General features: G+C 26.3%; 1 protein-coding gene and 1 long non-coding RNA gene across 4 annotated transcripts in view; one reads left to right on the top strand and one right to left on the bottom strand.

Moving 5' to 3' along the window:
* Window positions 1–12,186, top strand: part of LOC122718470 (calcium/calmodulin-dependent 3',5'-cyclic nucleotide phosphodiesterase 1-like) — a 179,833-nt gene that overhangs the window by 28,805 nt on the left and 138,842 nt on the right. The gene's annotated exons all lie outside the window — the stretch shown is intronic.
* Window positions 1–12,186, bottom strand: part of LOC122718474 — a 73,645-nt gene that overhangs the window by 6,531 nt on the left and 54,928 nt on the right. For both annotated transcript variants that reach the window (XR_006347391.1, XR_006347390.1), the window contains exon 3: window positions 3,133–3,244. This is a non-coding gene — a long non-coding RNA (uncharacterized LOC122718474). The remainder of the gene's footprint in view (window positions 1–3,132; window positions 3,245–12,186) is intronic.

Below are 12,186 nucleotides of genomic sequence, written 5' to 3'. Positions count from 1 at the left end.
GTCGCTTCGACGAACTCTTATTCTTCGTGTTGATAAATTGGAATTCAGATTAATAAGAGGGCAAAAAATTGTCAAGGTGAGGTAACACCTAGCCCACGGGGAGAATAAATTGGAGAACAGTTTCTCGGACGGTGGAAGGGTAGAATCTCTCACGCGACGGTATTTCTGGAATATTAAAACGCGAGGCTGGAGCTCAAGAATTTCCATAAAGATAAATAGGAGTCGGTTGTATCGAGCAATTTCCATTTACGGGAAGAACAAGTCTGACGTTTAATCCTATGGCATCCTTATCCATTCTAGAATTCAAGATCATTTACAGATGGACATTGAATAATTCTATATATCTATATACCTGTATATCTATATATTTAAAAGATTTTTTCGCAAATTCTGAAACCAATCTGAAACTTTTCCACTATAAAATAAGATATCCTTGATTGAAAAGTTTATTATGAGTTTAAAAAGTTGGAAAATGTGACGATAGAATTGCATGAAATGAATTAAAGATTTGAAGAAAGTTGTGTTAGCATTAGCCCAATGGTTGGTAGAGATTGGAGATTGGATAATATTTCTTTCGAAAACGAAGAACAAGAGGAAGACTATTGACGATAATGTTTCTACGAAAAGTAGCGAGAGAAATGGCATCTCAAATGGAAGTAATCTATTCTATTATTCATCATTGACTCAAATAGGAAAAGTGGAGGAAATGGACAAATGGATTGCACATGAGTTCTGCAATAGTACCGTATAAGAAGTTGAATAAATGGAGATAGCTACTTTGTTATTTCAAAGAAATAATTAGGATCCACGTTTTTGAAACGTTTAATAATATTCGTTTTCTGCGAGGAAAAATGGATTTTATATGAAAATCGAAATTATTAAAACAATATTTAATATTTAAAAATGTGTATAAGTTTTAAAGATACAAAATGATATGATAAGATATATAATAGAGGAGGAAGAAACTCAAACTTTTTAATTATTTAATTAAATATAGAATGTAAAAATAATTTCATTTAAATATACAACATTTTTTAACCCTTTATTGTCCTTACGCTAATACCACTTGTATTAAAGCGTTGCTCATACAAATATGTTTATAATTCTGCTGGGACTTATAAATAATTAAAATCCTCTGAGACACTATAAAATGGTCAGCGTTTTCAGAATCATATTTAACTACATAGAAGAAGAAAAAAATGTGTTATATATTCTTCGTTTTAAAAATGACTCGTGTAACACTATTTTTAAAAATATATTTTATATGTAGAATATTTTTAATCAAAAAATTCTATTTTTTAATTCTAAATTTATCATTAAAGAAATTCTAATTCTAACAATCTAAAAGATATTTATACACTTAAGATATTTCTTATTTTTAAATAAAAATTCCAATGAAATAATTTAATTCTAAAATAATTAAAATATTATTAAAAATTACGTATTCAACTGTATACGTAATATGTATAAAATATTTCATACCTTCTTTCAGTTCTCTCATAATCCTGCATTTTTCATATCTTCCATCGCCCATTAGGAAACATTCAATGCAATCATACTCGATATACAGAATTTGAAATGAAACGTGGCATGATCGTTGGATGGAGAATGATCTCGAACCGGTTTATGATAATTCCACTTGAACGAAATCCCACCTCGAGGGTAGAGATGAATCGCGAGATTTGATGAACACGCGTCTATAAAGCTTCTTATTGTGATAGTATTCGCGGTTATGAGCGTTAAGCGATTGTTAAGCATCTAATAGTTGGTATAAAGTGGTTCGTTTCGCATAGAAGATCTCATAACGAGTATTTCCGCTCTTGGTTGTTCGTCGAAACTTTAACCAACTTTAGTTCAATTGAAATTCTTTCACAAAATGTATCTCACTAGATTTATGAATACGTTATTGTACATTTGTTATTTTACAAAGCTTGTTGTTAATTGCAAAGAAAACGTTGAAATACAAGAAAGCGATATATTTTTTATTATTCGAATGATAAATTGTTGTTTGTCGTGAAACGATGGATTAAATTATATATTTTCATGATGTTTCATTGTTTGAAATCTTCGTTTCGTGTTCTTAATTCATCTGAATTTCAACGTCTTTAGTTGGAGTGTAAAAGTAACACGAATACGAGTATCATAATTATGTTGAATTATTTTACTTATTTTTTAAACTATTATTAAGATTTACACTAAATATCTTGAAATTAAGAATAAATTCAAGTTATAATTTCAACGAGTATTTATAAATCTAAATTGATTCAAATATCTTCAGACTTTACATTTTATTTGTAATTATAATTTATAATTCTTGTATAATTTATTATTTTTTGTTACTTATTATTATAGTATGTAGTGTTTGTTTTGTTCTCAAATTAATTATAACATTCTTATTAAAAATCCCTTTCTAGTTAGCTTTTAACTTTTCTTTTATGTAAAATATTTTCCAACATAATATATATTTTATTTTAGAATCAAATTGCAGAATCTTTTTATCGTAATCTGATAAGAACTGGTGCTTCTGTTATCTTTGGCCAGAAAGCATTTTCTTTGTAAGAAAAAAATCGATAATTTTCTTTAGGTTTCCTTCCTTGGCTACCTAGTTGGCGCCAGTATTCCTTTCAAAGTTTCTGTGCTTGAAGAGAATCGACAGTAGTCCATGTCGGTAAATTATCAGCTGCTGGATGTCTGACCATATTTTACCATCTCTACTAACTCATTCTCTCTTTATGATATTCGTCTTAAAATATCATATTACAAAAATTTAAACATAGTTTCGTTATGTTTGAAAATGATTATAATTATATGTTAATCACATTTATTATACTTACATATTTTATGTTAAAAAAATATTACATTAATTCAACAATAAAAATACATTAATGAAAAACAGGATTTCTATGCAGTTCGTATAAAATTTCAAATTATACCAATTATTACAATTTAAAAATAAAATAATTAAATCGTTCTAAATATTAATATAAAGTAAATAATAAAAAATGAGTAAATATATAAAAAAAGAGAAAAATATTATGAATACATTGTCACTCGTAAATAATTTACTTTTAGATCTTTCATATAATTACAATTGTAATTAAATAATTAGAGGAATAATAATAATGGACTTACCATTAGATACGAAGAAATGTACTATTGATAGTGATATGGCTCAATGAAAAGTCATCGTGAATTCCACATGAAATTCCATCTCATATAGAAGAATGTGAAAGTAGTGAAACATCTGTAACAAAAAATAAAGTATTATGAAGTATTATGATTTGAAATATAGTAATGAAATGCTAAAATTTAATTGTGATATTTATTTTTAAAAAAGTAAAAAAAGAATGTGTAAGAAATAATATAAATAAATTAAACAATGAGAAAAGCAGATCAAAGATGAAAAATATGAAAAAAGCTAATAATGAACGTGGAGAAATTTTAATAAAAGTCACATGGACAATCAATGTTGGATTTCATTTACGGACTCTGAAGTTTTGAAGTATTCGCCTCGAGTTTTCTCGATGAAACCTTGAACACCAAGGCTGCAATAATTAGATTCTTGAGAGGGTTCTATAACTACTCAAGGAATATCTACGTACACAAAGATAGAACAACCTCAGCTTATATCGCGTTTGATGTTCAATAATATTGCTCCAAAGTAGTTTCTACTTGATTCTTTTTATAATTTTAAGTAATTATTTCTAATAATTTGTAGATTAATTATGTATAATGAATTGATTTGTATATTATTTGTATATAAAAAACTTTATAAGAAATTAAATTCTGTTAGTTAAAGTGAATAGTATTTCATCTAATTTTTATTCAATTTCTCGTAAAATATTTATAATTGCAATAATATCGAATAGAAAATAACAAAAAATAAAAAAGTAACCACGAAGCTGCTTTCTTGAATCAAGAAACAAAAAAAATATCGTATATTTATGCTTTTGAATCATCATTCAAATTTCCTTTTACAAATATTTTAACACATACTCCAATATCATCAAACTGAATAAAACGATACTTTGCTGAATAATTCTAAATATCATTTGATATATTATTGCAGACAACTCGAGTATCAGGTTGATAATGTATATCGTACGTTGATGTGTCTAACTTAGTTTCGCCATTACTAATTGCATGCACACATAAGCATGCGGTATCAAACAGTACTCATCTGCAGTGAATATAATCGTGTGCGTTATAACGCGTGAATATATACAGGTGGATATTATTGCCAAGAGACAGACAAGGAGGGTCAAATGGGCTTGTTTGTGCTAGTTGTGGATCAAACGTGTCAGCACACAGTTTCTTGGAACGTATCGCGTTGCGATATCACGAATGCACCGCATGTATAGCGAGAGATTGCAAAGCTTTCTGGTAAGGGAATCGCGTCGTCTTTCGAGATTTACCAATGTAGGTATCTATCTTTCTCTCGAGTCACGGTGCTTTCTTTAATGGCAGACGTGGATATGAATGTTTCAGATGGTTCGGAATTGTTGGAAGATTTTATATGGTCTATAAACTTGAAGTGTGAAGAATTTTTCAAGACAATGCAGTAGGTCATGAAAGTATTCGAATACTATTTTAAAGAGAATTTTATATAAAATAAAGACTTCATTTTAATTGGTTATACATAGTTTAATGGAGCAATATTCAATCAAATTATTGATTTTAGAATTGTTTGTTCATTTAAGCATAAGTATAATAATATTAATTTGTTTAGATTTGTTTAACATTTGATCATTTCAAATTTGAAGGAATCTATTATAGGGAAATTTGATTTGATTATTATTTGATAAATAGGGTAATTCAGTAGGAGAATTTTATAATGATTAATTAAAAGTATTATGTAAATATTCAAAGCTTCATTATCATAATTAAAATAATAAAATTGCACTTAAAAATAAATTGAATGCACATTTGTATAAATTGTAATTGTGAAGAGACACAACTTAAGCCATAATTATTTCCTTTTATTTATATGAAAAAATTAAATGAATGAATAAATAAAAAATTGTAATGAATCGAATAAAAACGAATGAATTAAAATTCACAAGAATATCATATCTGTGTCATTTCCTTAATAAGTTTTCTCAAAGAGAAATTTCTCTTTTTTATAAAAAATAATTATAGAAATAACTAGTTCCCATAAATAATAAGCAATTAATACTTATCTCAACAACTTGAAATTTTCTTCCGAAGAATGTTTGTCGAAATAAGACAGAAGGCATAAAAATAAAATGGCAAAAAATCAGAGAAAAAGGGCAAACGGAACAATTTACCCGTAACAAGACATTTTTTTATAGCTCTTCGTGGAATTACGTCACGTTTATTGCCATTCATTTCCATGTTTTTTTCTTTCTCGTTCTCATTTTCTTTTTCTCATCTTATTAGCATCGTCATTCCTTAACGAATGAGAGTGAAAAGAAGGAAAAATTGCTATGTAAACAACAAGAGCTTAATGGATTTCATCCTCGACAATGAGGAAACTTCAAGTGCAATTAACGTGTTACCTTGAGAGATCTTTTAAATTTTCCAGAGCGCTACATCTTGTACATTTCCTCGATAAATCTACATCTTCCTGAATCTCTTCACCTTTATTTTGTATTCTTCAATTCCATTCTCCGTTGGAATTCTATTCAAAGACAATTTTCATTGTTGCATATTATTGAAGAAACTCATCTCGAAATGTAACCTAAATCTAACTGGAATGATCAAGTTAAATGATGACAATTTTGTCATTAATTGTACTCATTTTGAATCAATAAATTATATCTTAATAATAATTTGTTTTAGTTTTATTTAAATTCATTGTTTTTCTTTGTTTATTATAAAAATTTTTCAATATACAAGATTAAAAGATTATGGATGTGTATAATATCTATAATTCATTAAATATTAATATTAAATATAATAATTTATTATATAATATAATCTTAAATAATCTAATATTTAATGAATCATGGATATTACTTTTTAATAAGAAATTAATCTAATTATTATATATGAAAAATGATATATAATATAATTCATATACAGACTGTATAATAGGTTATTGAACTTAAAAGATTTGTTCAAAGTGATTTGTTCAAAAAAATAAATATTAATAATTGATATCAGTTTTGATGCTTAAGATTATAATATTTATAATCATTAAATTAATGAAGTTTATTTCTATTTAATTTAGAATAAACGATACTTTATTTTGTATAACAATTTTTTATAAATTGTTGTATTTCATTGCTTATAAATTGCTCATAAACTTAAAGATAATTCTTGCATGAGTATCTAAATTGTTAAATCAGAAATTGTATTTTGATTAGGTATTCTTTCTAGAAGACTATCTTTTCTGTGATATTGCCACCTACACTTTTGAGGGTGTAAGAAGAAGATATTTATTCCATGCAAATTTTCACCACGTGAAAGGTCGAAGATAAGATTCTAAAGCTTTCTGAAAACTTAAAATTGTGCCTCCTCTTTTATTGTGATCCTTTGGATTCAAAAATATAACTCCTATATTATTTGATTAACGATTTCTCTAATAATAAATTTTAACTTTACTCTTAATTATTCTTTTTTTCATTATAATTGCAAAATAATTAATAAAACGAACTTGTATATTTTACTTATTTAATATATAACCAGAAGAAAAAATTTTTAAGTATATTAAAAAATTTATTATAAAAATATTATTTTAGTTATAGTTATGCCAAAATATTTCAAACTAGGTTTTTCAAAAAAAAAAAAAATAAAAATAAAATGGCATATACAGGAAATTTACTCGGTCGGAAGAATCGTAATTTTTAAAGCGCGAGGAATTATCAGCCTTTTGCGATATTTCTGCAAAATGTCAAATAGACTGTGTAGGTTGTAAAAAATCATTAATATCTTCGAAATGTATTAAATTTTCCATATAAAATTACTGATATTGAAAGTTAAAGTTTTAAAGAATTTAATATTTCATTTTACAATATCTATTCTGTAATAAATATAATTTATACATATTAAGATTATGAATTTTATCAAAAATCACATAGATATTGGATAAATAATGTTTTTCTAAGAATTTTCTCTAAATAATGGAAATTTAAAATAATGCAAAATTTTATGAAAAAAGAATAAAGAGATCATAAATAATTGTAATATTTATTTTTTTTTGAAGATTTAGTTTTAATATCTAAAAATTACTATTAAAAATTGCAATTTTTACAAAATGACATAATAATAATATTAATATAAACATATATCTAATACGACAATTTATTTCAACACAAAATTATTATATTATTAGTTCGATGAAAAAGTTTTTTAGCTCCTAGCGAAAATACAGAAATATTTCACAATAACTGATTGTTGGAACTACGGTTCGTTTATAGAGAAAACAATGAATGTATCTATGTGTCGTTTGCAAAAGTTTGGAAAAGCAAATAGGATCACAGTTGGAGAAATTTTATCGCATTTGGGGTGTTGAAATATTGCGAAGGGAAACTGTGTATTTGTAGGGTAAAATTGCGTTTGAATGGGGTAGATTTCGCAATTGGTAGTTATCGCTTGTTATTGAGTGGTACTATTATTTTCACTGGGGGTTTATTTGTTTCATTTTATCTTTTATTACCTGTGTGTATGTGTACGAGCTCTTTTTTTCTTTGTAAGTTATAAAAATATATGAATACGCTCCTTTCAACATTATATAGATATAATTCGATATTCAATTTTAATATGTCATGTACAAATTCGTTTGAATTTATCACCAATTTTAAAATAACAAAATAATAAAACAATATAAAATAAATAGATTAAAAATATACATGATATTATCAACATAATATCATAAGAGCAAAATGTAAAATACGATTATTTTTGAATAGCTACAGAGACTTTTCAGATTCTGCCAATTTTTTAAGAGGAAAATGGGTCAAAAGTCATGCGGAAAATGAAGAAATATAGTATTACTGTCTTTCGATAAGTAACGAAGATAGATAAAAGCCATTCGAGCGTAATAAATACAGTAGTAGCGCGTTTGAATATGTTTGGCATTGGATCGAATTCAGGAAGATGTTACTATGTATGCAAACAATACGGTTTCTTGAATAATTTACAGGGTATTTTCATCGGTTAATGAATGTATGTATAGTGAGAAGAGAGAAATGGTAGTTTTTAAAAGAAATTTTGTTGGGAATGAGTTTTTAAATAGATTTTCCTGAGAAATATTCAATTAGATTTATATTTTGTCTTAAAATGAATTTTATATTAATAATTGTTTTGTATCAATGTGAATTTGAGATAATAATTATTTCTTCATTTAAATTATTTACAATTGTTTAAATTTGAAAAATTAATCTTTCGTATTATTTTTATAGATATTTGAATATTAACATATAAAATTATATATTATTATTATGGAATATTATTAAATGAATAAAATATAATTTATGCTATATTATCATCCTCTTATAATATTATATTTTAATAATTTGCAATATTAAACGTTTTGTCGGCTTATTGAGTTCACCTGTTATACTTTAATTAAACTAAGCGTCCATTAACTTAATGATCAGTCAGTAATACCACGGTAATTCTACTTAGACTAATTTAAAATGTAATGTATATTTCATTATTGATTTTATGTAAAATAAGAAAAAATTCTGCTTAATTTTCTGTAACAGATTGTAATTGCAAATTTATTCTATATTTTCATCGCACAATTGTAAATATAATATATCTAATTATTTAATCAATATCAAATTAAAAAATTCAAAGCTATATGATTAAAATTTAAGCATAGTTATTATCTCTAATTTTCCTGATATTAATACGTGGAAATTATTACCACTATAAAAGCAATAAATAAAACATTTATAGACCAGTATACTTGAAATGTTAAGTGAAAGGATGAGTGCCAAGAAAAGTTGGCTTCATCCCTTATATATATACATACATATTGCGAATCTCACACATTTTTTTGACGTATCAACACGTGAGTATTTTATTTTGTTTTCATCTCTCGTTTCGTGAGAAAACTTCAATTTTCATTATCGTTTCTGAAAAATCTGAACCCGTGGAAAAAGTTATACAAATATCGAATCGTTTGTGGAAAGTTAAAGCGGAATCAATGGTGATGAAGTTGTTCCTCTCGACATACATATGTAAATCTCTTCTCGTTGCGCAAACGAACTGAACAAGTAACTTAGTGGCTACAATGAAACATTCAATTCGTGCATACCACTGTATTTCGTTTCCCGAGAAAAATAATTTTTGATTTTGATCTTTGTTAGAAATGATATTTTTATTTTCCTTAAAATTGAAAATACTTTGCATTTTAAAATATTTTCTTTTATTCTTGGGAATATTTGGTTTCACTTTTACATTATTTTAAATTTTCTTATTAAATTTCGAAAGATGTGGGAAAATAATTGCTTCTGATACGAATTAAATGGAATTCAACGAAATTTCTTTGATTGCAGATGATGAAAATAATTTAATAATTGTTTGGTTAACTTAATAATATAACTCTTCGAGGAAGAAATAGTTAGAAATACTTCGATAAATCTCATTTACTTTGGAACGAATAAATAAAGTCGCAATTAAACTTTAAATTAAAAATATACTTTCGCGTTATATGAGTTCAGACAAGAAGATAGAATGTTAATTCAATAATTTAATCCATTAATATTGTATTCACAAAAACTTGGAGGAATTGGATTGAAATTTGAATTTTCGAAAATCTCATGATTACGTTCTGTACACTAGCTTTCGCAAATTTGTTCTTTTCCCTCGATGGATTTGAGTTTTCTTAAACCAACAAACACACTAGATGAAACGTTCGTATAAAACGCAACCACTTAAAATTCCTTCCTTTTAAATCTGAGCTTTCAACTGCCGAACGAGAAATTCCACCGCAGTGCAACATGGTGCAATAGAAGAGCTAGGAGTACAATGCACTCCACTCTGTTTGACCTGAATTCACAGCTTCGAACAAACGTACAAATATATTGTTTAAAAATAATTAGACGAACATTTAATTGTTTGAGAATTATTCGAAAATGCACGAATCATTTAATATCTTCTTCAAAATAATTATTAGTATTTATTTATGTAAAATTATTTAAAAAAGAGATTATTATTGGATATAAATGTCTTATAATATAATTATTATACTAATAGTGCTTTAAAAATGTGACAAAAAAATTGTCAGAATATTTTTTTTACATTAAAAAAGCAAGATTTTGTTCTAGTACAATTATTGGATATAATTTTTTTTAAATAATAACATTGATGTTACTGATAATAATTTTTAAAAATATTTAAAAACATTATTACACAAATTTCAATCAATACATTTTATATCTAACAAGCCATCTTATCATAAAGGAAAGACAATTAATAATACAACGAATATCTACAAATGATTATTGATAATCGTTGAAAAATAATCGCGTTCAGAGATGAAAAAAAGAAATATAAAAAAGAAAGGAAAAAAGTAAAAAGGGAGAAGAACGTAACGAAATGACACAATTGTGACAGAAACGAATGAAACGAATCTTCCTTGTGGTCGCCCCTTAGCCTCGTTGCGGCTTCGTCTCACCCAACCTTCGGGGTGTAATTTAATTCAAGGGTCGGATGAGTAAAGATAGATATAGGTACACGAAAATGAGTATAGCGAATGAGAAAAGGGGGTGAGAAAAGGGATGCTGGAGATTGAGACTCGATCTCGAGAACGAAACTGGGGAATAAATTTTTTGATGTATAAAACTCCCTTTCACTCCCATGGATGTTTAAACTCTTTCTATCATTCTTTTTCGTTATTTTATTTTTATCTTTCAACTCGTTCATTTTTTTAATGCTACAATATAATAATATCTTTACAATTTTTCGAAAGAAGTTCGATATTATTTATGTTTAATCGTTTGGTTCTTTTTTTTATTTTTATTTTGTTAAATATTTGCTATGAAATATCACAATTATTATATTGTATTTATAGTATTGTGTTTGATATTTTAAATGTTTTCCTAGAAAACATAACTGGTATGGAATGTCGATTGATCGACGAAACGAATAGTCCAGTAACTAGGAAATTGTAAAGTTTTCGAGAGATTCAGGCTCTCGAGTTAAAGCCACTTTAAGTTTGGTCAAACTAGCAAGTTTCGTTCGAGAACTTCCGGCAAATTTGTCTTTCTTCTCTGTATCGGTCTATGTTTTATTCATACGGAAATCTTAATCAGAATAGTATTTCGCAAGTGTCGAAAGATTTCAGAATGAAGAAATGAAAAAGAAGATAGAAGATAGAAGATAGAAGATAAATAGAACGAAGATAGTTTATATTCAATCAAATACTATATACTATACTGAAACTGAAACGAGAATTCGATCATCATGGATCTATTTCAGATTAAAATGAAATAATTTTTGAATAATTATGATTAAAATTATTCAAAAATAAATAAATACAATTGTTATTCTATCTCATCCTTTGGATCCTTTTATTAATATTAATTATATTTATTTATTTATTTTCCCAAATAATTTATTTTCCTAAAATTTGAAAAGTAAATATTTAAAGCGTATCCTATATAATATCACGATGAAAACTTAAGATCAGAAGTTGCCGCTCAACCAAGTTAAGATAATTAAAAATGAATTTCAACGCTTTCAAATGGAATAAATAATCGGATATGGAACAATCGCGTTTATTCTGCGGAAGCGAAAAATTAGTCGAAGGATAATATGAAATTGTTATGGAAAAATTAAATAAAGAGCGACGTCTCTTTTATCGCGAGAAATTTCGTTTTTATTCGTATCACGAATGAAAAGCGCTTTATCATAATAAAATTATTCGTCTGGAATAGCATACGTAGCATATATTTCGTTAAATTAAAACGTATAAAAATATCCGTAAGTAAATTATATCGATATTATATATGTAAATAATTGATTGCTATCGAATTAAATTTCTATTAATTAATCAACGTCATCTGTTTCATGTTGAAACATGAAGAATAAATCGCATCGATCCATTAGTCGAGAAGTTTTCTTTTCTTTTCCACTCGTTTTTTGTTCCTCGTAATATTCGCCTCTTAATACCAGAAACATGAATGAATTCTGGAGTGGTTTCCCTCGTTTTTTTTTTTCCTTTTCCTTTTTTCTCTTGATACTTCATCTACTAAATTGCTAACGAGCCAA

The sequence above is a fragment of the Apis laboriosa genome, unplaced genomic scaffold (assembly GCF_014066325.1).
Source record: "Apis laboriosa isolate Shangri-la unplaced genomic scaffold, ASM1406632v1 scaffold645_cov152, whole genome shotgun sequence".
Lineage (NCBI taxonomy): Eukaryota > Metazoa > Arthropoda > Insecta > Hymenoptera > Apidae > Apis > Apis laboriosa.
The sequence above is the reverse complement of the archived record's forward strand: the minus strand, read 5'-3'. Positions and strand labels throughout refer to the sequence as shown.